This window comes from Salmo trutta, chromosome 9 (genome assembly GCF_901001165.1).
Source record: "Salmo trutta chromosome 9, fSalTru1.1, whole genome shotgun sequence".
NCBI classification, from domain to species: Eukaryota; Metazoa; Chordata; class Actinopteri; order Salmoniformes; family Salmonidae; genus Salmo; species Salmo trutta.
In genome coordinates, this window is record NC_042965.1 from 27,010,992 (window position 1) to 27,036,047 (window position 25,056).

The 25,056-nt window shown below is 42.9% G+C and overlaps 1 protein-coding gene across 5 annotated transcripts in view; it reads left to right on the plus strand.

Moving 5' to 3' along the window:
• fbrsl1 (fibrosin-like 1) overlaps nucleotides 1–25,056 on the plus strand; it is a 139,184-nt gene that overhangs the window by 30,303 nt on the left and 83,825 nt on the right. For 2 of the 5 annotated variants that reach the window (XM_029763303.1, XM_029763302.1), the window contains exon 1: nucleotides 17,947–18,900. The exons of 1 other annotated variant lie outside the window; for it this stretch is intronic. The gene's annotated coding sequence lies outside the window, so the exon portion shown is untranslated. Of the gene's footprint in view, nucleotides 1–17,943; nucleotides 18,901–25,056 lie in introns of those variants that run through there. 2 more of the 5 variants (XM_029763301.1, XM_029763299.1) reach the window with 2 other exon arrangements.

Consider the following 25,056-nt stretch of genomic DNA (forward strand, 5'->3'; position numbering starts at 1 on the left):
GCCCCGTCGATGTTAATGATGTTGTCTGTTCGGCCATCCTTTTCCTGTATTCCACTATCAGCTCCTTTGTCTTGCTCAGCAGATATCCTTTTGAGGAGAGGGGAAACGTTGCCCATGCTACGGCATTGGGCCGCGTGGTGCATTCTGGGCGATTCTGGGACAAGGAGTGAATGGGAATCTATCGAGCGCTAGCTCAAAAACCCAACATGAGAATGAATTTCGTCAGCAAGAAGTACAACATTACAAATCTTTTCCCGAGATGTGAGATAATTCACTTGCTATCTGTAGTATCGTATAGCTTTGGAATTGTGACATTATGTACTTTCGAGGAAAATAGGCAAATTTCTCGACATATACACTGACTTTGAGAAGGGATTGCGTGACGATTAGCTTAGCAACCACGTGACATAGCATGACAACGTGAACGCGATTGGTCGACAGTCTGCTGGGTGGGGCATTATATACGTTCCTTCATTCATTGGATTCCTACCTTTCTATAATATCTCTGGCAACGGCACCATGCAATGCAACCTGGAACCTGCCTAAAGAGGCAGACAAATAGGAAAAATGTACTACACCCTCCATTTAATTACACATTTCTTGAGGTAAGAATATTGCAAAAATATGATCAATGGCTCATTCGAGAGAAGACATACTCCCGAGTTATGACATAGGTCAGTATTGAAATCTGACATGTATGATAGACGTTTTCAAGATGTAAAAGTCTTATTCCTATTAACTTCCATTGTTGTGAGAGAGACTTTATCACCGTGCTACGTGATACCGGGCCGGATCTCTGTCTGCTTGAACGCCAATAACTCAGATACACATGGAAACATGAAATTACCCAGGAAATCGAAAGACCGTCACTCAGAGATACACAAAAACAACATAACATTGAAAATGGGTGAACTTTTCCTTTAAGGAGGCCCGGGTGGGTGAAATTGTGTTCCTATTGCGAATGAACTGTGGACTACCTACTGGTGCTCCTTCCTTCACATAGACAGCAGTGGTGTCCTTGCGTTGCCTGTAGCTCAATAGGTCATCTTATTCATGTACTTAAACAGAACCTCCAGGAGTTCCAAAATAAAACCTCCAGGGGGCCTGGACCTGGGGCTGTTTAGAGAACCATTTGGGGACATCTGTTTGTTACTAGAGATTTCCACTTCCTGTGCGGCAGGGAGTCCGCCGTGCCGTGGAGTCCCGAGGTATGGGCCAAATTGGTACCATAATATTGCCAGACACAACTTGTAGCCACAGTGAGGTGTCTCTCCAATTTATTAGCTTAAGGAAACAGGCCTGAGATTTATGAATATCCCCAGGTGACTTAAAAATAGCCCTAGTCACTTCCATATGTGACCCGGGGGCCCCAAGGGTTGACAGGGCCCTTCCAGGCAGATTAGACTCCTAGCTCAATTTAAGGGGCCAGCGCTGTCGGGCCAGCGGCCGTAGCCTTTTGAGCTCAACTGGTAAAAATCACAGATATTGGAGCTGCTGAGAGGAGCCGGGTGAGGCCAGGGAGAGCCTCCCAACACCGGGTTTACTGTTACCCCAGTTCCTTGAAAAGGAAATAACTTAGCTGCCAAATAAAGGTTTAAGACATTAAATAAAACCCCTCTGTTGTTGCTTTTTAAAACATTCCAGCCTAATGCTTGTGTGTCTTCATGATAGCCACAGCGAAGCAGTGAGATGAGCGGCTCGGAGCTACCCTTTTTCTGCTTTCTATGAGCGAGCAGGATTGGGTGGCTTCATGTTGAGGTTTTCTTTTTGTTCTGCCACATTATTTTCCCTTCTCTCTCACTCAGGGCCTGATTATTGCTGAAATGCAGTCAGCTTGAGGAGAGGAAGCCTTGGTTTAGTAGACTTCTTGATCAGGTGGTAAATATCTTAATGTCTATATTGCAAACATTTTACCTCCATTGACATACAGTACATGCGTTCCTATTCCACTCGCTACTCTGCTACGTATAAGGAACCAGGTACTTAGTCACTCCATATAAGGAAAAGGCATATTGTGTTTTTTTTACCTAGGCTACAATAAGTACACTCTGTAGCGTTCGGTTAAAGAGATTAGATGTATCAGAATATGTTTGCCAACCAAAGCACCGCCCTGATAGATGTCCCATGACATTCTGAAGGTTATGTGTAATGAACTTAACCTTCTCAGCAATCCCAGGAATCTCCAAAAGCCCTTCTGGTTTAAGGCGCGGAGGTGTAGACAACAGGCTTTGATACAGTGAATGAATACTATAGAAAGTGTTTTCAATCTGACTCGAAGCTTATCCCCTGCAGTCTGTAGCAATCGTTTGACTCAGTACCAAGCTTCCGAAATGAATAGAAAGCACAGAGTTTGTCTGAATCGTTTGTCTCTGTAAGTGTAGTCACAGCAGTTAGACTTCTTTAGTCTTGTTCTTTCACATATGACCGGAGCCATTTTGTCTTCCCCTCATGGTCAGATGTACGCCCGCTGTTGTTTTTCCCTTTCAGCGTATATCATTCATCTCTAATGTATCACAGCATGCATGCACTTAGTTGGAGCATTTCTCTGTGTTATTGAATTTAAATAACCTGTAAAGTGTTTTGCGGGATAGACAGCGAGCGCTGCATCAATGTGTAGACTTCCCATTCCGCGCTGCTCAGAGAAAAGACAAGCTTAAAAAAATGACATTCAGCTCCAATTCTAAATGGGAAAATTTAACGGAACACACTACTTTGATATTTGAGAAGAAAAAAGTTGCTTGTTATGTCCGTCCTTGTTCCAAATACTCTTTGGTCTGATGTTTAAATGAAAAACAAGCTAAAGGAGAAGCCTTGATGGATACATCAGGAGGGATCTAACCTAACCCACAATGGGAACAAAGAAACAAAAGCTTCCAATATTAAGTTGATATCAGAGCGTAGGCCCCCAGCCCTGGTCTCCTGGGCTCTGTCCTTGTGATTAGTGAAAAAGCCCCCTTGCCTTCTCGCCACTCTTCAATCAACCCCCGTTGGGGCCTGGCGTGGGGAGGGCCAGAGCAGCCCCCTGGAGAGGGGTGGTGGGGGACTGGTCCCATAGTGGATGTCCCTGGAGAGAACAGGGTTAGAAGTCCCCACAGGCTTGTGGCCAGATGAAGCAGGGAGCTGTGATGAAAAGAGGCTTTGCTTGCATCATGGCTGAGCTCCCCAGCTAAAGTGCCTAATCCATATTAGCTGCACAAAGGCCCCACGGATTAGCAGACGTCTTCATCAAACTGATTTAAAACTCAACTTCTGGCTAAAATAGACCAGAGAGAAAAGAAAAAAACAGAACTGTGGAGGAGACGAGGAGGGGTATGTGTATGAGACAGAAAGATTGCCAGACTCTAATGTGGTCCTGAGGTTATGATATTCAGGGTGAAAACCTTAACCCCTCAGACTGTGGAAGACATTATTGTGGAAGTCAGGGGTCTTATTGCTGAAAATATGGGATTTCCTGCTACTGACGCACACAATGATGCATCTCACTGGTATTAACATCTTAACTCCTTCACTTCTCCATTACTCTCCATTCTGTTTGAGGTTTACTAGAGTCGATGTAGCTACGTAGGCTATGTTTCACTGTGGTAGTCTGACTATTTCACAGGACTGTGTAGACATGCTAGGGCAGCCTATAGGTGTACTAATGTGCCTCACCTCCTATTTTGGCATGACCTCAGTTGGACTGTATATCATCATGGTGGCCAGTGATTAAATCAGTCACTTTGCTGTTTATGTTTATTTTCATTTTTTTATTTTTAGGGGGATTCACAGCTTTAATCTTGCAGATAGATTGTGGGTTCTGTCAATGTAATTGTCGGCATCATTTCCAATCCCCCATATACAGTGCTGTGAAAAAGTTTTTTCCCCCTTTCTGATTTTCTAAATTTTTGCATATTTTTGATTCTGAATGTTATCAGATCTTCAACCAAAACCTAATATTAGATAAAGGGAACCTGAGTTTATAAATAACAACAAAAATGTATACTTATTTTATTTATTTAATTAACAAATTTATGCAACACCCAAATGTGTCTTTTACAAATGTGTGTAAAAGTAATTACCACCTTACACTCAATAACAGAAAAAAAGTATGAAAATGTATGCACTCCCTGCTGTAAGTCGCTCTGGATAAGATTGTCTGCTAAATGACTAAAATGTAAATGTAAACTGGTTGTGCCACCTTTAGCTGCAGTGACTGCAACCAAATGCTTCCTGTAGTTGTTGATCAGTCTCTCACGTCGCTGTGGAGGAATTTTGGCCCACTCTTACATGCAGAACTGCTTTAACTCAGCAACATTTGTGGGTTTTCAAGCATGAACTGCTTGTTTCAAGTCCTGCCACAACATCTCAATTGGTATTAGGTCTGGACTTTGACTAGGCCATAACAAAACTTCAAATTTGTTAACCGTTTTCATGTAGACTAGATTGTGTGTTTTGGATCATTGTCCTGCTGCACGACCCAGCTGCACTTCAGCTTACAGATGGATGGCCTGACATTCTCCTGTAGAATTCTCTGACACAGAGCAGAATTCATGGTTCCTTCAATTAAGGCAAGTCGTCCAGGTCCTGAGACAGCAAAGCATCCCCAACCCATCACACTACCACCACAATGCTTGACCATTGGTATGAGGTTCTTACAGTGGAATGCAGTGTTTGGTTTTCATCAGACATACAGTAATTGGACACATCTCGTCCAAAAAGTTTACTCAAGTTTGCCAAAAAGCACCTGGAAGCACCTGGATGATCATCAAGACTCTTTGAAGAATATTCTATGGACAGATGAGTCAAAAGTGTAACTTTTTGGATGACATGGGTTCCATCATACCTGGCGAACACCAAATCATAAGTCATTGTTGTGTCATTTGTTCACTCAGGTTCCCTTTATGTAATATTAGGTGTTTGTTGAAGATCTGATAACATTCTGTATAAAAAATTAGCTGTTTTTAAGTGACTCAAATGTCATGGTGCTGGTTTTCTCCAGCACTTTTTATGTCATTCACTGATATTACTGCTGCAGCCACATAATGTGATGGGACAAAAGGGACAATTCTTCAACCAAAAGACGTCAAACCCGACGTTGTGCATAGTGCAGCTTGGTTTCTGTGAGGAGTTGAGCAGAGTGGATAAATAGAGTGCTTCACATGGCTGGCATGGCCATCTGTCTTGACTGATTGAATCTGGTCAAGTTAATGTGCATGATCTCCAAGACACTCAACGCTTGTGAGACGAACCGCAGGTCTCAACCTCGGCCATGTGAAGTTTTATAGATTAGTTTCATTTTTCCTCAGGTGTTTTTCCTCTAATCGGATGGAAGTATCCACAGCTCACCTGAATCTAATTAGGAGCCCCCGTGGTTTGTTTACCTAGGGTTTGTTTACCTAGGGTTTGTTTACTTAGGGTTTGCTCAGTTAGATTGGAGTTCCGAGTTAACTCCAAGGTTCGGCGGCGGATCACAGAGGAGAGTAGTGTAAACATCTGGCTGGCCTTTTTTCCTTAATTGAATTAGAAATCTGCCTCTTTTCCTTAATTTGATTTGAAATCTGCTGTCGTGAATTGTATTTAATGATTGTAATGTGATATTCCTAACTCAATTCATCTCATTTACTTGCTGTTGATTTGTTTTTCACAGGGGGGATTCTTTCTGTGCCTGTTTTCTTTTCTTTTTGTCTTGGAGCCTGGTTTCCTGTCGTAACATGTTGTAGAAATTGAATAATTGAACTCCTTCTAGTGTTTTCTGTCGGCTGGATCAGGAAGACTGTTACTGAAACAATGTGATGATCAGACAGAGCAATATGACGTGATAATAGGGACTAATACAACACGTTCAGAAAGTATTCAGACCCTTTCCCTTTTTCCACATTTTGTTACATTACAGGCTTATTTTGAAAATGTATTAAATTAAATGTTTTCCTCATCAATCTACACACAATACCCCATAATGACAAAGCAAAAACTGTTTTTTAGAATTTTTTGCAAATGTATATAAAACATTTTTTAAATACCTTATTTACATTAGTATTCAGACCCTTTTCTATGAGACTTGAAATTGAGCTCAATTGCATCTTGTTTCTATTGATCATCCTTGAGATGTTTCTACCACTTGAGTGGCGTCCAACTGTGGTACATTTAATTGATTGGACATGATTTGGAAAGGCACACACCTGTCTATATAAGGTCCCACAGTTGACAGTGCATGTCAGAGCAAAAACCAAGCCATGATGTCAGAGGAATTGTCCGAAGAGCTCCGAGACAGGATTGTGTCGAGGCACAGATCTGGGGTAGGCTACCAAAAAATTTCTGCAGCATTGAAGGTCCCCAAGAACACAGTGGCCTTCATCATTCTTAAATGGAAGAAGTTTGGATCCACTAAGATTCTTCCTAGAGCTGGCCTACAGACCAAACTGAGCAATCGGGGGAGAAGGGCCTTGGTCAGGGAGGTGACCAAGAACCCGATGGTCACTCTGACAGAGCGCCAGAGTTCCTCTGTGGAGATGAGAGAACCTTCCAGAAGGACAACCATCTCTGCAGCATTCCACCAATCAGGCCTTTATGGTAGAGTGGCCAGATGGAAGCCACTCCTCAGTAAAAGGCACATGACAGCCCACTTTGTCAAAAGGCACCTAAAGGACCTGAAAATAGCTGTGCAGCGACGCTCCCAATCCAGCCTGACAACGCTTGAGAGGATCTACAGCTTGTAGCGTCATACCCAATAAGACTCCAGGCTGAATATTTATGTAAATTGTTATTATTATTATTATTATTATTATTATTGACACGTATACTCCCTCTCCAGCCTCTAGGTCATCAGGCTGCTGATTATCCTGCACACTTGTCATCATCGTCTCGCGCACCTGCGCCTCACGACACTCACCTGGACACCTTTCCTCAGGTGTTATTGACTCTGTTTTCATGCCGGTGCGTTCTTTGTGTTTTGTGTTCATTGTTTCTTTTATTTATTAAAACACTCACTCCCTGAACTTGCTTCCCGACTCTCAGAGCACTCGTTAAAATGATTTATTTTTTAAAACATTTGTAAAAACTTCTTAACGTGTTTTTGCTTTGTCTTTATAGGGTATTGTGTGTAGATTGATGAGGGAAAAAAACAATTAAATCATTTTCAGAATAAGGCTGTAACGTCACAAAATGTGAAAAAAGTCAAGGGTTCTGAATACTTTCCGAATGCACTGTACATATACTGTATTACTTGCCATTGTTTATCACGGTGTGCCAACAGATTATTTATGCGATAGGCCTATATAGCACCCATATAAAAACACCATAACAACTACTGTATATTCAGTGAGGGAAAAAAGTATTTGATCCCCTGCTGATTTTGTACGTTTGCCCACTGACAAAGAAATGATCAGTCTATAATTTTAATGGTAGGTTTATTTGAACAGTGACAGACAGAATAACAACAAAAAAATCCAGGAAAACGCATGTCAAAAATGTTATAAATTGATTTGCAGTTTAATGAGGGAAATAAGTATTTGGCCCCCTCTCAATCAGAAAGATTTCTGGCTCCCAGGTGTCTTTTATACAGGTAACACAGACCTACACAAGGCTGGAATGGGCTACAAGACCATCGCCAAGCAGCTTGGTGAGAAGGTGACAACAGTTGGTGCGATTATTCGCAAATGGAAGAAACACAAAAGAACTGTCAATCTCCCTCGGCCTGGGGCTCCATGCAAGATCTCACCTCGTGGAGTTGCAATGATCATGAGAACGGTGAGGAATCAGCCCAGAACTACACGGGAGGATCTTGTCAATGATTTCAAGGCAGCTGGGACCATAGTCACCAAGAAAACAATTGGTAACACACTACGCCGTGAAGGACTGAAATCCTGCAGCGCCCGCAAGGTCCCCCTACTCAAGAAAGCATATATACATGCCCGTCTGAAGTTTGTCAATGAACATCTGAATGATTCAGAGGACAACTGGGTGAAAGTGTTGTGGTCAGATGAGACCAAAATGGAGCTCTTTGGCATCAACTCAACTCGCCGTGTTTGGAGGAGGAGGAATGCTGCCTATGACCCCAAGAACACCATCCCCACCGTCAAACATAGAGGTGGAAACATTATGCTTTGGGGGTGTTTTTCTGCTAAGGGGACAGGACAACTTCACCGCATCAAAGGGACGATGGACGGGGCCATGTACCGTCAAATCTTGGGTGAGAACCTCCTTCCCTCAGCCAGGGCATTGAAAATGGGTCGTGGATGGGTATTCCAGCATGACAATGACCCAAAACACACGGCCAAGGCAACAAAGGAGTGGCTCAAGAAGAAGCACATTAAAGTCCTGGAGTGGCCTAGCCAGTCTCCAGACCTTAATCCCATAGAAAATCTGTGGAGTGAGCTGAAGGTTTGAGTTGCCAAATGTTAGCCTCGAAACCTTATTGACTTGGAGAAGATCTGCAAAGAGGAGTGGGACAAAATCCCTCCTGAGATGTGTGCAAACCTGGTGGCCGACTACAAGAAACATCTGACCTCTGTGATTGCCAACAAGGGTTTTGCTACCAAGTACTAAGTCATGTTTTGCAGAGGGGTCAAATATTTCTTTCCCTCATTAAAATGCAAATCAATTTATAACGTTTTTTGACGTGTTTTTCAAGATTTTTTTGTTGTTATTCTGTCTCTCTCTGTTCAAATAAACCTACCATTAAAATTATAGACTGATCATTTCTTTGCCAGTGGGCAAACGTCCAAAATCAGCAGGGGATCAAATACTTTTTTCCCTCACTGTACCATCTGACATAAACAATTGTGAGCACTTTAATCCTAAAGCTTTAATCCATCAGATCAACTGACATGGAGGGTTGTTATGTTATGAAGACACTCTATTGCAGACTGTCTGAAAGTGGCCAAGTTCAAGCCATCCACAGGCCACTAGTTCTCCTCATAGTGAGTAGAGGAGGTTGAGGCTGGGGCCATACACAGAGCTGTCCCATAAGGTGCCATTTGGGGGACACAGTATGCTTTCAAACACTAATAACCCCACCACCATCTTAGCCTCAGAGGGTCAGAGGGAGGGAAGGAGGCAGGCAGACAGACAGACAGACATTTTGTTTGTCTGTGTTTAGACTGGCTCTGAGGGAAACCTGGTGCCTGAGTGAGTATGGAGTTAATTAAGCCGTAGTTTTTGAGCTGTAATTGATTGAATCCTAGTCATAATATAAATTGCAGGGCCCTAGGAGCTGCGTCTCTTTGAATTAAAACCAGTGACATCCTCGCTGAGTGGAAGACTATGTTAATAAGGGCCTTCAATGCAATCACATTGTTGTTTTGGTCTTTTTTTAAGCCAGGGTGCTTGTTTTTTTTTCTCCAACACTTTTCTCTCAAGGGGTCTTATTATACGCTTCTGTAACACTAGAGAAGTCTGTGTGCTTCGCAGTGGGGAGCCAAGAACCCCTCCTCTTGGCTCCTTTAAATCTGTCAAAGCATCTGCTGCATCCACCCTGGTAAATCCTTTGAGTGTTGGGCTAAAGGGCGGCCTTGTATCATTCATGAGTGCTGGTGGATTTCCATATCTGACACCGGGCTGCTGCCTGCCTGGCTTACTGCTGCCTGCCTGGCTTACTGCTGCCTGCCTGGCTTACTGCTGCCTGCCTGGCTTACTGCTGCCTGCCTGGTTTACTGCTGCCTGCCTGGTTTACTGCTGCCTGCCTGGTTTACTGCTGCCTGCCTGGCTTACTGCTGCCTGCCTGGCTTACTGCTGCCTGCCTGGCTTACTGCTGCCTTCCTGGTTTACCGCTGCCTGCCTGGCTTACTGCTGCCTGCCTGGCTTACTGCTGCCTGCCTGGCTTACTGCTGGAAGCTGCTGGGAGCACTTGTGTCCATATTCAGCCCTCCACCGTGAAGTGCTGCAACATATGGCGACCGAGGTGACACGTGCGCTGCGCACACAGCCACATTCTCTTCCATCGACAGTCTGTCCCTTTCTTCCTCTCCCCACTCCACACACACCGAATCCAACATTTGCATGACATTCACACTAACACAGACATTCAAATCCAAATTGAAACTGAGATTGAACTCAAATGTGTGCAGATGTGCAGGGAAGAAATATCAATGCACACACACACACGCTGGCTCATGCTTTGTGTACACACACACCCTGTATCCATTATCTCCCTCTGTCTCCATCAGTGGCCTTCTCCTTTTCTCCTGCCCTCTACCCCAGCCTCTATTCCCAGGCTGACCCTATCCTAGTGCCACTGATACTGGCCGGTAATGATGAGAAATGGAGTTATAATGCCAGTTGTTAAACCTCCGGCCGCAAAACAAATGTGCGTCTGGGACCCTGCATTTGTCTCTGAATGGATTAGGCCTTTCCTTTATATTTAATCTCACTCCAGCCTCTGCCACCCGGCTACTCTGTGTTGCTCACCATAACAAATACGCTGTAATTTTCCTCTCCCAGGCCTTTAACTGTTGAGATTCCTGCACAGTAGTAATGTTCTTTCTATTGCTCCTTATGTCTTTGTTGCAGATGTCTGTGGACATCTGTTGTCCTCGAATGTACAGTAAGACAATTTGATTTGAAGAGTAACATACTTATCCTTGAAAGAGTGTTGTCTACTGTATCAATCAGACTTGGCTGCTAGTTTTTAGACTTCCATTTAGACGGCTGTCTGGCTGCTGCATAAATTGACATAGTTCCCAGCACCTGGAAGCCATCCATCCCTCACCTCCCACTATTCTATCACATTCTCAACCCTTTCATTTCCCCTGTGTTTCAGATAGACCTCCTCTATCTATGCAACAGCTTCCTCCAACTGTCTTTCCATTGCTGTCTGTTTGTCTGTCTGTCTGCCATGTGCTAAGTGCCCAGTGTCTTTAGTGTGAAGCCACAGAACAGCCAAGGTATTTTTTCTTCATTATTAACATTTTATGCAAATACAACTCATTTGTGGATGAGAGTAAAGATTTAAAGGATCGCTCCCCAGAGTTTACTTTAGGCGTACATAGTACAGAGTTTTTTTTTAATAGTGACAACCTTTCAGTGTCTGTTGAGGCGGTAATGCCTGTTCCTCCCCAGTGCCAAAGATTATATGCTTATTATTTTCTGAGAGAAAAAAGGTCATAGAATGTTAATAAACTGGTGCCACTCTGTATTAAATTATCAAGGTGCATGAAAAATTCATTTCAAAACTTCTTTCACACTTTACGAGCCAGTGCGCAATTCACTTGTATCTTGTTAATTAAAGGAAAGGACATTTTTATTACAAGGGAGACAATAAGACAACTTGTTAAAAATATACAGTACCAGTCAGAAGTTTGGACACACCTACTCATTCAAGGGTTTTTCTTTATTTTTACTATTTTCTACATTGTAGAATAGTAGTGAAGACATCAAAACTATGAAATAACACATATGGAATGATGTAGTAACCAAAAAAGTGTAAAACAAATATTTTAGATTCTTCAAAATATCCACCCTTTGCCTTGATGACAGCTTTGCACACTATTGACATTCTCTCAACCATCTTCATGATGTAGTGACCTGGAATGCATTTCAATTAACAGGTGTGCCTTGTTAATTTGTGGAATTTCTTTCCTTAATGCGTTTGAGCCAATCAGTTGTGTTGTGACAAGGTAGGGGGGGTATACAGAAGATAGCCCTATTTGGTAAAAGCCCAAGTCCATATTATTGCAATAACAGCTCAAATAAACAAAGAGGAACAACAGTCCATCATTACTTTAAGATATGAAGGTCAGTCAATCCGGAAAATTCCAAGAACTATGAAAGGTTCTTCAAGTGCAATCTCAAAAAACATCTAGCGCTATGATGAAACTGGTTCTCATGAGGACCGCCACAGGACAGGAAGACCCAGAGTTACCTCTGCTGCATAGGATAAGTTCATTAGAGTTAAATGCACCTCAGATTGCAGCCCAAATAAATGCTTCACAGAGTTACAGACTCATCTCAACATCAACTGTTTTGAGGAGTGTGTGAATCAGGCCTTCATGGTCAAATTGCTGCACAGAAACCACTACTAAAATACACCAATAAGAAGAAGAGACTTGCTTGGGCCAAGAAACACAAGCAATGGACATTAGACCGGTGGAAATCTGTCCTTTGGTCCGATGAGTCCAAATTTGAGATTTTTGGTTCCAACCGCCCAGTCTTTGTGAGACGCAGAATAGGTGAACGGATGATCTCTGCATGTGTGGTTCCCACCATGAAGCATGGAGGAGGAGGTGTGATGGTGTGGGGGTGCTTTGCTGGTGACACTGTCTGTGATTTATTTAGAATTCAAGGCACACTTAACCAGCATGACTACCACAGCATTCTGCAGGGATACGCCATCCCATCTGGTTTGTGCTTAGTGGGACTATCATTTGTTTTTCAACAGGACATTGACCCAAAACACACCTCCAGGCTGTGTAAGGGCTATTTGACCAAGATGGAGAGTGATGGAGTGCTGCATCAGATGACCTGGCCTCCACAATCACCCGACCTCAACCCAATTGAGATGGTTTGGGATGAGTTGGACAGCAGAGTGAAGGAAAAGCAGCCAAAACTCCTTCAAGACTGTTGGAAAGCATTGCTCATTAAGCTGGTTGCAAGAATGGCAAGAGTGTGCAAAGCTGTCATCAAGGCAAAGGGTGGCTACTTTGAAGAACCTAAAATCTCAAATATATTTTGATTTGTTTAACACCTTTCTGGTTACTACATGATTCCATGTGTGATATTTCATAGTTTTGATGTCTTCACTATTATTCTACAATGTAGAAAATATAAAAAATAAAGAAAACCCCTTGAATGAGTAGGTGTGTCCAAACTTTTGACTGGTACTGTTTATTTTTTAGATCCCACGCAGTCAGTGGCTTAGCCGGGAAATATCCCCTATCATTTTTGTCGTTATCAATAGATGTCCCATATTTTGGTGAATATGGGGATATTTGGTCCCAACTCTCAAGCATTGCAGTCCTCTTCCCATAATGCCAAGCAGTGTTGTAGCTTATCAGGCCCCCTGCAAAGAGTTGCTGGATTAGCAGCTAATGTCACATCGCCTACATTTTCATTTCTTTGTTTTTACTTCAGAGGAGACAAATTGGTGATAAGACCACACAAGGGGTGAAAACATGAGTTTTTTTTGGTTTTTAGACAGGAACAGATGTAGGCCTATAAAGTGTATTTTTCTTTGTGTCCATTTTCCAAACAGCTCTTATAGGAGAACAGCACAGGCTCCATAAAGCACAGGCTCCATAGACAATGTGTATCGCATAGAGGATCTGTACATTTTCTCAAGCTGCTGCCGTGTAGATGATAAAGAATGTCAAGGTGACGTGTGCATGGTGTTTGAGGGAGAATAAAGACGGCAATGTCCTTGCTGATTCTATCAGGAGCAGCCAATCTTTACCTTGTGCAAAGGCAGGCAGGAAAGAGAGTGGGGGTGGGAAGGAGAGAAGGGAGGAGGATAGGGGAAGGAGAGCAAATGAGAGGTTGACATTCCTCCTATAAACCAACGTGAGTCCAACGTGCATGCTTATCAGGTACCGACTGCTTTTCCACCCCTATCGATCGGCAGTGTTGGGCAATGCAAATTGCAGTGGCTAGCCCAGGGTATTCTATCATCAATGGAGAGTCATTATCTTCGGCAACAACCAATATTGGATTGTTAAGCCTGGGGATAAGGTGCCTAGCAAAGCCTTCAAACAGTCACCTCTGGGATTGAAGCCTGATGGATGAATAGATCTACTGGGACTGGTTGCTAGAGGGGTTCCTGAGGCAAACTAGTGCAGTTACCAGCTCACATCTCATCTCCCCTTGCCCTGGTCTATCATCAGCGCTGCAGCCTGAAAGAATCCCCTCAGAAATAATTCATTTTTAATGTGCCTGATGGAGAGAGGGCTGCTTTGTGTTCTACAACAGCTCCATCAATCAGGAATCAGGATGGCTTTTCATGTTGAATAGGACCCTCCAGAAATATTTTAACACGAGGCCCGTGATGAGGAGATCTATAGGGAAAGTTAAAATGCCTTATGAGTTTAGCCTGACAAGACCCATTGATAGATGCAATAGACACAACAACTGCCTTCTAGCCATTTTCATGATAAATGAAAAATCCATTCATGTCTGTCTACTGACTTCATTTCTGCATACTATTATACAAAGAACTTCTTGTCTTGATATCTTGGTCAGCGGCGGCGGGCACGTCTCATTTCTTGAGCTTCCTCTGTCAGCTACTAGAATAGCCTTGACAGTAAGTGTAGTCTCCACAAAGTCATTCAGATTGTCTGACATCCACAGGCCTCCATTCACGATAGCAGTACTTGTATTTTGAAGTATGCAGGTGCTCTAAATGGATGACCTAAAAAAAACGTTGTCTCTATTGAAAGATGGAGGCCCATTGAATAAGGTGCTCGTTCCCACATTGGAGGTCTAAGCTACTCATGCACAGTCATGAATAAATCACAGATTTCCGAAGGCACTTGCGAGTAGAAATTACAGTGTTTCAGGATGTTTACGCACACAGAAATAGAAAAGGGAATAAAACATTAACATCGGCTGCCATTCCATTCCGTTTTGCTTTGGACAGCCTAAGTTGTACCTCTCCACCATCATCAGTGATGGCACGGATTTTGTGCCATGTTTAGATGCGGATAAATATTGATGTTGTTCGTTGCCTAGTGAAAATACTGCTCAGAATATTCTGCTTGTGCACTTTGTTGTAGAAACACATTTCACTAGCCTAATTGTTTTTCTGTTGCCAATACTTGAGAATTGGGTACACAAAATGCATTCATTTTTAAAATAAGACATTATTTTGCTCACATAATAATTTCTGAAACATAATACTAGTAACATGTCCGATAAGCTATGAGTGGTGCAAGCTGTTAATAACAGGAAGTAGTGTACATGTGTTCTGTGGAACATGACACCAATGGCGCCATCTAGAATGTAATTAGCTGGAATACATCATTGACCGCATTGTTTGCTGTCAGGGATATGGAATCAACCTGTCTCTGCACTGTCTTGGGTTCTCTTTTACATAACAGGTTGCAAGGCTGCAAAATACACACCTATTTTGGGACTTGAGGGAGCCAGGGAGAACATGACATGAAGGCCAGCATGGGGAGTTTGATATGCCAGATGGTATGCCTATTTCCACAGGGTTAGATATGTGGACGGGGCTCCATATCCATTCAGTCATTGCTGGCTTACCTGAGATTAACTGTTCTTCTGTTCAAGGCTGGTGGCATTAGCAGGCCACAACTCAATGGACCTCCGGCCTAAAGCTGGCAGGTTACTGCTGAATGACAGAAAATAGGCCTACAGTACACTGGCCCTCAGCCTTGTAGTACTCAACCTGTCCTCATATGCCCAATGTTGTCATATCTTAGGCCTGCAGCTACCCGCAGACAATCATATTACATTTGATTGAAAACATTTACAACTGGTGAATCATTATTTCTGAATGGCTTATTACAGCGTAATAAGTTGAGAGTTGGTGTTTCTGTTTTGTTTTTATCAGAACGCAGGGTTGCATAGCTACTGGATCTAATGATGAATCGTAATGCTTGTGCTGGCTTGTTTCATAATAATGCTTGTGCTGGCTTGTTTCATCATAATGCTTGTGGTGGCTTGTTTCATCATAATGCTTGTGGTGGCTTGTTTCATCATAATGCTTGTTGTGGCTTGTTTCATTATAATACTTGTGGTGGCTTGTTTCATCATAATGCTTGTGGTGGCTTGTTTCATTATAATGCTTGTGATGGCTTGTTTCATCATAATGCTTGTGGTGGCTTGTTTCATCATAATACTTGTGGTGGCTTATTTCATCATAATGCTTGTGCTGGCTTGTTTCATCATAATGCTTGTAGTGGCTTGTTTCATTATAATGCTTGTGCTAGTTTATTTCATCATAATGCTTGTGCTGGCTTATTTCATCATAATGCTTGTGGTGGCTTGTTTCATTATAATACTTGTGGTGGCTTATTTCATCATAATGCTTGTGCTGGCTTGTTTCATCATAATGCTTGTGGTGGCTTGTTTCATCATAATGCTTGTGGTGGCTAGTTTCATCATAATGCTTGTGGTGGCTTGTTTTAAAATAATACTTGTGGTGGCTTGTTTCATCATAATGCTTGTGCTGGCTTGTTTCATCATAATGCTTGTGCTGGCTTGTTTCATCATAATGCTTGTGCTGGCTTGTTTCATCATAATGCTTGTGGTGGCTTGTTTCATCATAATGCTTGTGGTGGCTAGTTTCATCATAATGCTTGTGGTGGCTTGTTTTAAAATAATACTTGTGGTGGCTTGTTTCATCATAATGCTTGTGGTGGCTTGTTTCATCATAATGCTTGTGCTAGCTTATTTCATCATAATGCTTGTGCTGGCTTGTTTCATCATAATGCTTGTGCTGGCTTGTTTCATCATAATGCTTGTGCTGGCTTGTTTCATCATAATGCTTGTGCTGGCTTGTTTCATCATAATGCTTGTGGTGGCTTGTTTCATCATAATGCTTGTGGTGGCTAGTTTCATCATAATGCTTGTGGTGGCTTGTTTTAAAATAATACTTGTGGTGGCTTGTTTCATCATAATGCTTGTGCTGGCTTGTTTCATCATAATGCTTGTGCTGGCTTGTTTCATCATAATGCTTGTGCTAGCTTATTTCATCATAATGCTTGCTTTTGTGTTACATATACTTCTCCAGGATAGTTCCCCAAGTCTAGTGTCTTATGCATATTTCCATTTAGCTTTTAAAGTCTTTCAAACTGCCCCAATACATCCCAAAATAAAAAAATTATAGGAATTGACCAAGTTACCAAAAGTCCATCAAGTGATGAAAATGTTTCCCCTTTCTCACTATGCCCTACTTCCATAATGGCACTCAATCCGTCCCTCTGCCATTATTACATCCTCAGAGACCAGCAGCCATAAATTGTGTGTGCGTGTGTGTGTGTGTGTGTGTGTGTGTGTGTGTGTGTGTGTGTGTGTGTGTGTGTGTGTGTGTGTGTGTGTGTGTGTGTGTGTGTGTGTGTGTGTGTGTGTGTGTTCAAATGGGAAGTCTGTTGGGTTGGGACAACCTGTAATTACAGTCAGCTGGGAAATATTTACAAGTCTTACGTTTCAGACACAAACCTGCTGAGCACTCTCATTGACATTGCATGCAAGGTTGCATCGAATATACACAAAATACATGCCAGTTTGCGGGAAACATAATAGTGTGTTATTTTAGGCCATCAGACCTTATTCTTTCTGGGGTATTTGTGTGGTATAACATGCCATGGCATAGAGTAAACACTAATGTTAAACTTTAGCCAGATTCACTGAGTCTGAGTGGGGTTGTCAGATTTTTATTCTTGGTGCTTTGTTAGCATAAGCTTTTTTGATCAGACTTCAATCATGTGAGTTAAACAGGTCATAACAGTAAACAAGAGGGCTAACTTCTACAGAAAATCTAGGAAATATCCTCCTCTTTAGACTCAAAGATTTTATTCTCCCCCCAAAAGAAAAACATTTTAACAGCATCTTCAGCTTTGAAAAGGAGGCAGATGGACAGCTCTGCTCTTTGTCAGAATGCCAATCTGTATTCCCCAGACCACTGTTAAAGTGGGAGCTGGAGAAAATCATTGCAGACTTGGGAGGTCAAAATGGATGAACTCCCAGATTTTTTTGATGGGTTGGAGAAGTACTGTATGTCTAAAACCCAAGAAAGGAGGCCAGAATGTTCTCCCCACTGTGCTAGAACAGAATGTAGATTTTTTTAGTGTAACAAAATAACAGCCCATTACAACACCATAATTGGGGTGTTAAGTGTTATTATACTGTCTTTCACTGAAATATACAGTATTAGACAATATTATTTGGTTACATTGATGGGCATTTATGTTACATAATTGTTGGATGTATGCACATATCAGAATTGGTCATTGGCAGGGCTATTTTGTGTTTTCTGTGTTCATGCATTGTGCTTTTGGCTTGGAATGTCCTTGAAAGGGGGGAGGTTGTATTAAAATGCTATGTAAAACATTGAGCATAATAATAGGCCTACGCATAGACCCTGTGCTATTGGCAAAGCCCGACTTGGCAATTCGTTTTCAAGTGACAAGAAGACGGGACTGTCGACATGTTCAATTGAGAACGACGCCGCAGTGAATCAAATTAAAGATCTAGCCCTCGTGCATTGATTGCTTTGGTCTCTTCCTGTCCTATTTTTTTTAACACACCCAGCGGAGCGAGAGCAGCTTGAAGCACAGCCTGCCAACGTTACACATTACGAAGCCCAGTCTCTCTCGTATGTGCCTGGAGAGCGTCGTGTCCGAGGCGCAGAGCGCGCTGCGTTTTCGGGACTTCTCGGCTATTCTAAAAGCGTCAATAAATTGTGGATACATTCTATTGAAATGCCTAACTCACTTGAAAGGTTTTTCACAACCTGGGATATGCAATTGATGTTATTTCCAGAGTGAAACCTTCTTATTCGTGGAATCTATTGTTAATGATCTGTCATCGGAGCTTTCATATGACTTGGATTCATATAAACGGTATTCTGGTTTGACACAAAGATCCACTGTTTTTCCTTTTTTGGGAACAAGGAACCTGTTTTTAGGACTATTCTTGGAGCACGAATAGTTTCTGCGTGTGATTGAACTTCGAAGAAAAGGAGAAATAACTGAATATTGAAAATATTACTTATGGGTTGACAGCTTTCGCCGCTGCAGACGGAAAAAACGCTCAGTAACCTAAAGATTTATTGTTTGAGCAGGTTGTTTCTTCTGTATTGTCTGCCCCGCTGTATTCTTCACGGCCGTCTGCTCTTGGACGAATTTCTTTTGCGTATTTCCGAACTGGATTTATTTGAATAAGGCTCGGTTGAAGGGTTTTGTGGACCGATATTGAATTTCTTCTCCCAATGGTTCTTTGCACGGAGGAAATCGCAACTCATTTGTTTCGGTAAGGTTATGAAATTTGATCATTGCCTTTTTGCCAATCCTTTTCGTTCGCCTCATTTCAATGTTTACCCTTTGTAACTAAAATAAAATATTAATATTTACATTATGACAGGCGGTTATATTCATTCGAATTACGAATTGGCTATTTGTCCGTTTTTAATGATGTATATTTTTCGCGCATTATTCTCTGAATATCCGCTATGCACAATGTGTTCTATTCTGTTCTATTATGAATGTATATTTAATTACTTGCACATTTTGACTGAAATAGGCTAGCCTTTATGTCAACTTTATTTATGTAATATATTTTTTGTCTATTTCTAAGCCTCCACGTTACAGCCAGTAGCGTAGTCTATAACAAATTCAACGCACGTCATTTGACACAATTTTAAGGTTGCCCTATGTCTGACACCAAGTACCACAGGAGGGGCTGTTTAATTAGTTTTTGTTCCCAAAGCAATCTGGACGTTCAAGGTTATATCAAAACGTCTTTCGATATGACCCAAAGACTCAAAGAGGCTGCTATGCGCGCTTACCGGTCCTCTATTCCAGGGCGGGCTTTTGGCTTGTTTGTTAGGATTATTTCCGTGTTCATGTATTTAAAATATGTAATTAAGGTGTACAAGCTACACTGTTGTTGTGTCTGTCTAAGTACATGTTTGGGACAACACACACCTGTACTTTATGTTCTCTTGGAATCTCTGTCATCCGGTTTAAAAGTGTACCTGCAAAAATGTTGTGTAGGATAGCTATAGCTTCATGTTTTATGGATATCCTATTGGCTATTGTGTGCAAAGCATTATTATAGTAATAACAATCTAATAACGTAGCTCTTGGAAAAATACTTTTAGACAGCCTACATCTACATTGTCCCTCTATTGTTTAAAAAGCAATCCGTTTACATGTGCATAGGCCTACATTTATTTGATACTGGACCTTTTTTTTTACAGTCATAATATACAAACCTGTAGGTTGTAACAATGTTACTTCTATATACTGATGTCATGGCAAACTTAGAAAGTTGTCCATATTCTGAACATCAGAGATAATACTGCTGCTATAGCTTAATTGGAAAATAAGTATGAAAATAGTGGGTCTCAAGAGTTCAACAGGGTCACTGGTCTACACATTGAGTGGGCGATTTGGTCACCTATTCTTGGCTAAGTGTAAAGGTCTTTGTGTGGTGGTTTCTATGAGAAGTGGATAGATAACCTCACACTTTGCAACAACAATATCACAGCCTCGAGTCTCATTTTAGTGCCTGTTCACAACGTGGTTATAGTGTTTCCATTTTACGTTGTAGTAAATGTGTATCCAAGCTAGTGAATACAGAAAATATTACTTGACTAAAAACTCCACCTCTACTGCTACACAGTACCCACCGCCTTTACCACTTCCTCTACCACCTCCCTTATGTATCTTTCTCCATTTCCTTCAACCAAATCTTTCATCTACTGCAGATGAAGCTCTGGAATTAGCTTGCAAAAAGCTCTCCTTATTCATATCTTCAAAAGCCCATTTATCTCCAGCGGAAAGCTGATAAGAAAGAGGCCTGCTTGGCAAGCCTGATAAGAGGGTGAAAAATCCTCCAGCTATTTGTGATGTTATGAGTTCAGGCTGATCACAGCTAGCTCGGGAAGACATGACAAACCTTGCATTATGAGACTAATGCCTCATGCCTCCTCAAACAAGGGGAGGAGAGGAGGGAGAAACATTAAATGGAGATTTATGTTGGATTTAATGCAAGGATTCAAAAGCGGTAGTGAAACATGAAACATCGGAGAGACTGGGGAAACGTTAAGGAAATAACCTTATTCAAATGCCATGCGGTGGTCTTCGTCCTGACAATAGGGCCTGTAAAGTTGTAATGCTATTAACCACTATCATAAAAGAGGTGATTGAGCAGTTAAGCTGTTTTAAATGGAATCGCCTGCCTGGCCTGCTACAGTACATTGCAATGGTCTCTGAAATGTAAAATAATATATTTTAAAAAAACATGTCAGTGAATCATTTGTTGATGCATTTTAGGTTAAATCTGTGAAAAGCGCTTTGGTTTGAAGGGGTAATAAACTGCACTAAATCCCCAACTGGAACCTGTCTGGAATGTTGAGCTTATCCAAATGGGCTTATTCTGATGCCTGACATGCCTGCATGCCCACTGTGAGAACGGGTTGTGAAATATGGCACCAGGGTAGGTGGGTTACATAGTAGAGTGAAAAGAGTGAAAAACACAACACTTTCACTTCACATTCATTCTGCAGCCTAGCCGTGGTACTGCTCATTCAAGGCCAGCCCTCAGGCAGTACTGTAGAGGGAGTGTTTCTCATCACCATTCTGCTCTCCATTATGTTTTTCTTGTCTTTTTTTTAGTACAGTGAGAGAGAGTGTGATCTCTTCTTTTGCTCTTTAGAATGGCAGAATAGCAGCAGTCTATTCACTGCAGTGAAGGATGGATTTACATTCCCTTCCAGTGCTGAATGTGTGCTTTCTTTCCTGCATATCCTCTGACACAGCACCAGCGTCCATATATCACATTACATCTATTGTACCAATTTGTTGGCTGGGCACTTGTTTTAAGCCTATTAAGCTGGGTGGATTTTATTGGTTGTTAAATACCTCACCTTTGTCCAATTCGCTGGGTAGAGGGAGGCGCGCTTCACAGTATATAGTATATGAATTCCCCTCGTATTCAGACTGTGACTGCATATTATTATTCTTCGATTTCTTTTTTCTAGAGGATTATTCTCAGAACACGTCACTATAACAAATGACTTGTAGCATGTGATCGTTTTCGTACTTAGAGAGGAGAACACTCCCTCCTCTGTACACTACTTATATGTAGGTCCTCTGTGTGAGAGAGATGGAGAATTTACAGGCGTCCCCATGGTACTTAGAGCATCTTAATCCTGGCAAGAGAATGACCATAAAGCTCTCTGCACCAAAAGCAGTGGGAGACCTGCGAAAGAGGAACAGAGGAAACCAGCAGCAGAGAGAGAGAGAGAGAGAGATGGGGTTGGCAAGTGGCACTTTAATGTGCACTGCAGAGATGTCTCTGTTTTTAACATAAATGTTATAAATAACATGAATGGGTCGCACAAGGCCACTGGCTATAAAGAGACAGGGTGTTGGCAAAACAAAATGCATTTTTCCCCTGTCTTTTTATTGCTGCAGTCTGTGGACAGTGGGTCCCTGCAGAGCCTGTGTGATTTTAACTGCTCTGTACAGGGGGGATTTATGCCTCTGCCCAAATGGAAGTGACCAGTGACCTTTCCCGTGGCGTTGGCCAGCTCTGACACTGTCACACAATAGACTGCTGCCTCCACAATTGCTGCATCTCAAATGGCACCCTATTCCCTATATAGTGCATGGCTTTTGACCAGAGCCCTATGGACCCTGGTCAAACGTAATGCACTATATAGGGAAAAGGATTCCATTTGAGACTCAGCTAATGTGTCAACGGCACAGCTTCTTCTCTGTCATCTCCTCCTATCAGATGTTATTTCCTAAATGTTGGGGCATCTGCTCGCGCTGCGCTGAGTCCCGAGGGCCACTCACGTCCTCTCTTTTCCCCCCTCTACCCTCAGTTCTAAATGTCAACTGTGCGCAGGGCCATCCAAGGCCTTTAAAATACCTCCAGGTATTGCTGCAGTCATAGGTCAGCCAGTCACTCAGCGGGTAATGTGTGTTTCATGCTCACAGCTCACAGTGGACGGACGAGGGCCACTCACCATGGGTCGCTACACAACATCCCCACCGAATGCTGGAGAGGCCAAGGGAGGAAAGGAGGGCGATGGAGGGAGGGTAGAGAGATGGGGTGGGTCAGAGTTCTAGTCCCCCCAGCACTGATCTCCCATGATGGTGATGTTGTTGTTCTCTCTTGAGCAATGGAATAAAGGACCCCCACTTCACATCAAACAGTCTCCCAACACCATCATAAATATTTCAGAGACCTCTCCCTTTATCCTCCCGGCCCTTCTCCAATTAGCCACTGACGAAGGAGGCTGGCGAGGGCCATGATCTAAAAGGAGAGAAAATAGGGAAAAACCAGAGGCCTTTGATTTTGGTACTAGTGAGCATATATCTCCCCACTCTCCAGCGTCCTCTCCTTATTGTGAGCCCTCTCAAGGAGAGGTGGAGACAATTGAGTGAATCCCCCTCTTTTCAAGCTACCGACAAGGGTCAACCTGTAATTCTGGCAGCTGCTTCACTCAGCCCTCCTCCCTTCCTCCTCCCGCCCGCCCCATCCCATCCCCAAAGCAGCTCTTTCCAGTGAGCAGGCTGTGTCTTTTGTTACCTTTATGAGGTGTAGTTAAATGTGTTCTGTGCGGCGCTGCGTGGCACCCTGTCTGAGCACCAACCCCAGGCGTGCCATTAGCCAGATATGGCTCAACTGCAGCCGTAATGATGGAGAGAGAGAACACGGCAGAGGAGAGGAACCCAGGAGTCTTACATCATGCCATTCCAGGTGTCGTGTGGACCTAATTGCCCCATCGTTTTGTACGCCCTGCAAGCCCCCTATGACACCCAGCTCATGTGTTCAGTACAGAACCTCCCTGTGCTATGTCAGGTTAGTGTAGCAGACATGAGTCGGTCATGGTCTCGTGATGAGGTAACCCTGCCTGACAACTTCAGAACTAGTGTCTGCCCTCTGCCCAACAGGACATTTCCTATTGGTCTCACGGTCTAAGACGTTGGTTGCTCCTGTGGGAGACCCGGGTTCTTATCCCGCGAGTTACACTAGCTAGAGTGTTCATGTTTCATCGCATGGCGGGTGGTAGGTGGTAGAGGCTGATAGACGGTGAGTTGTCGTGGGAAGGGTGAAAACGGCTTACACCTTTACTTTGAAGGGACGCATGTAAAAGGCTAAATATGTTAAATACTTAGTGATGGTATACAGTCCATTAACATCATAAATCGGTATATGGGAAAGTAATGTAGTCTATTACTATGAATTAAATATGAAATAGTTATATTTTATCTTCTGCATTGAATAAACGATATCTGACTATACCTGCAGGTACTCATAGAGGCTACTGAGTTGAGATTGTGGTTGAGTTGAGATTGTGGTTGGTTTAGGGTTGAGATTGTGGTTGGTTTAGGGTTGAGATTGTGGTTGGGTTAGGGTTGAGATTGTGGTTGGGTTGAGATTGTAGTTGGGTTAGGGTTGAGATTGTGGTTGGTTTAGGGTTGAGATTGTGGTTGGTTTAGGGTTGAGATTGTAGTTGGGTTAGGGTTGAGATTGTAGTTGGGTTAGGGTTGAGATTGTGGTTGAGTTGAGATTGTGGTTGGGTTAGGGTTGAGATTGTGGTTGGTTTAGGGTTGAGATTGTGGTTGGGTTAGGGTTGAGATTGTGGTTGGGTTAGGGTTGAGATTGTAGTTGGGTTAGGGTTGAGATTGTAGTTGGGTTTGGGTTGAGATTGTGGTTGTGGTTGAGTTGAGATTGTGGTTGGGTTAGGGTTGACATGGTGGTTGGGTTAGGGTTGAGATGGTGGTTGGGTTAGGGTTGACATGGTGGTTGGGTTAGGGTTGACATGGTGGTTGGGTTAGGGTTGACATGGTGGTTGGGTTAGGGTTGACATGGTGGTTGGGTTAGGGTTGACATGGTGGTTGGGTTAGGGTTGAGATTGTGGTTGGGTTAGGGTTGACATGGTGGTTGGGTCAGGGTTGACATGGTGGTTGGGTTAGGGTTGACATGGTGGTTGGGTTAGGGTTGAGATTGTGGTTGGGTTAGGGTTGACATGGTGGTTGGGTTAGGGTTTACATGGTGGTTGGGTTAGGGTTTACATGGTGGTTGGGTTAGGGTTGACATGGTGGTTGGGTTAGGGTTGAGATTGTGGTTGGGTTAGGGTTGACATGGTGGTTGGGTTAGGGTTGAGATGGTGGTTGGTTTAGGGTTGACATGGTGGTTGGGTTAGGGTTGACATGGTGGTTGGTTTAGGGTTGACATGGTGGTTGGGTTAGGGTTGACATGGTGGTTGGGTTAGGGTTGACATGGTGGTTGGGTTAGGGTTGACATGGTGGTTGGGTTAGGGTTGAGATTGTGGTTGGGTTAGGGTTGACATGGTGGTTGGGTCAGGGTTGACATGGTGGTTGGGTTAGGGTTGAGATTGTGGTTGGGTTAGGCTTGACATGGTGGTTGGGTTAGGGTTGAGATGGT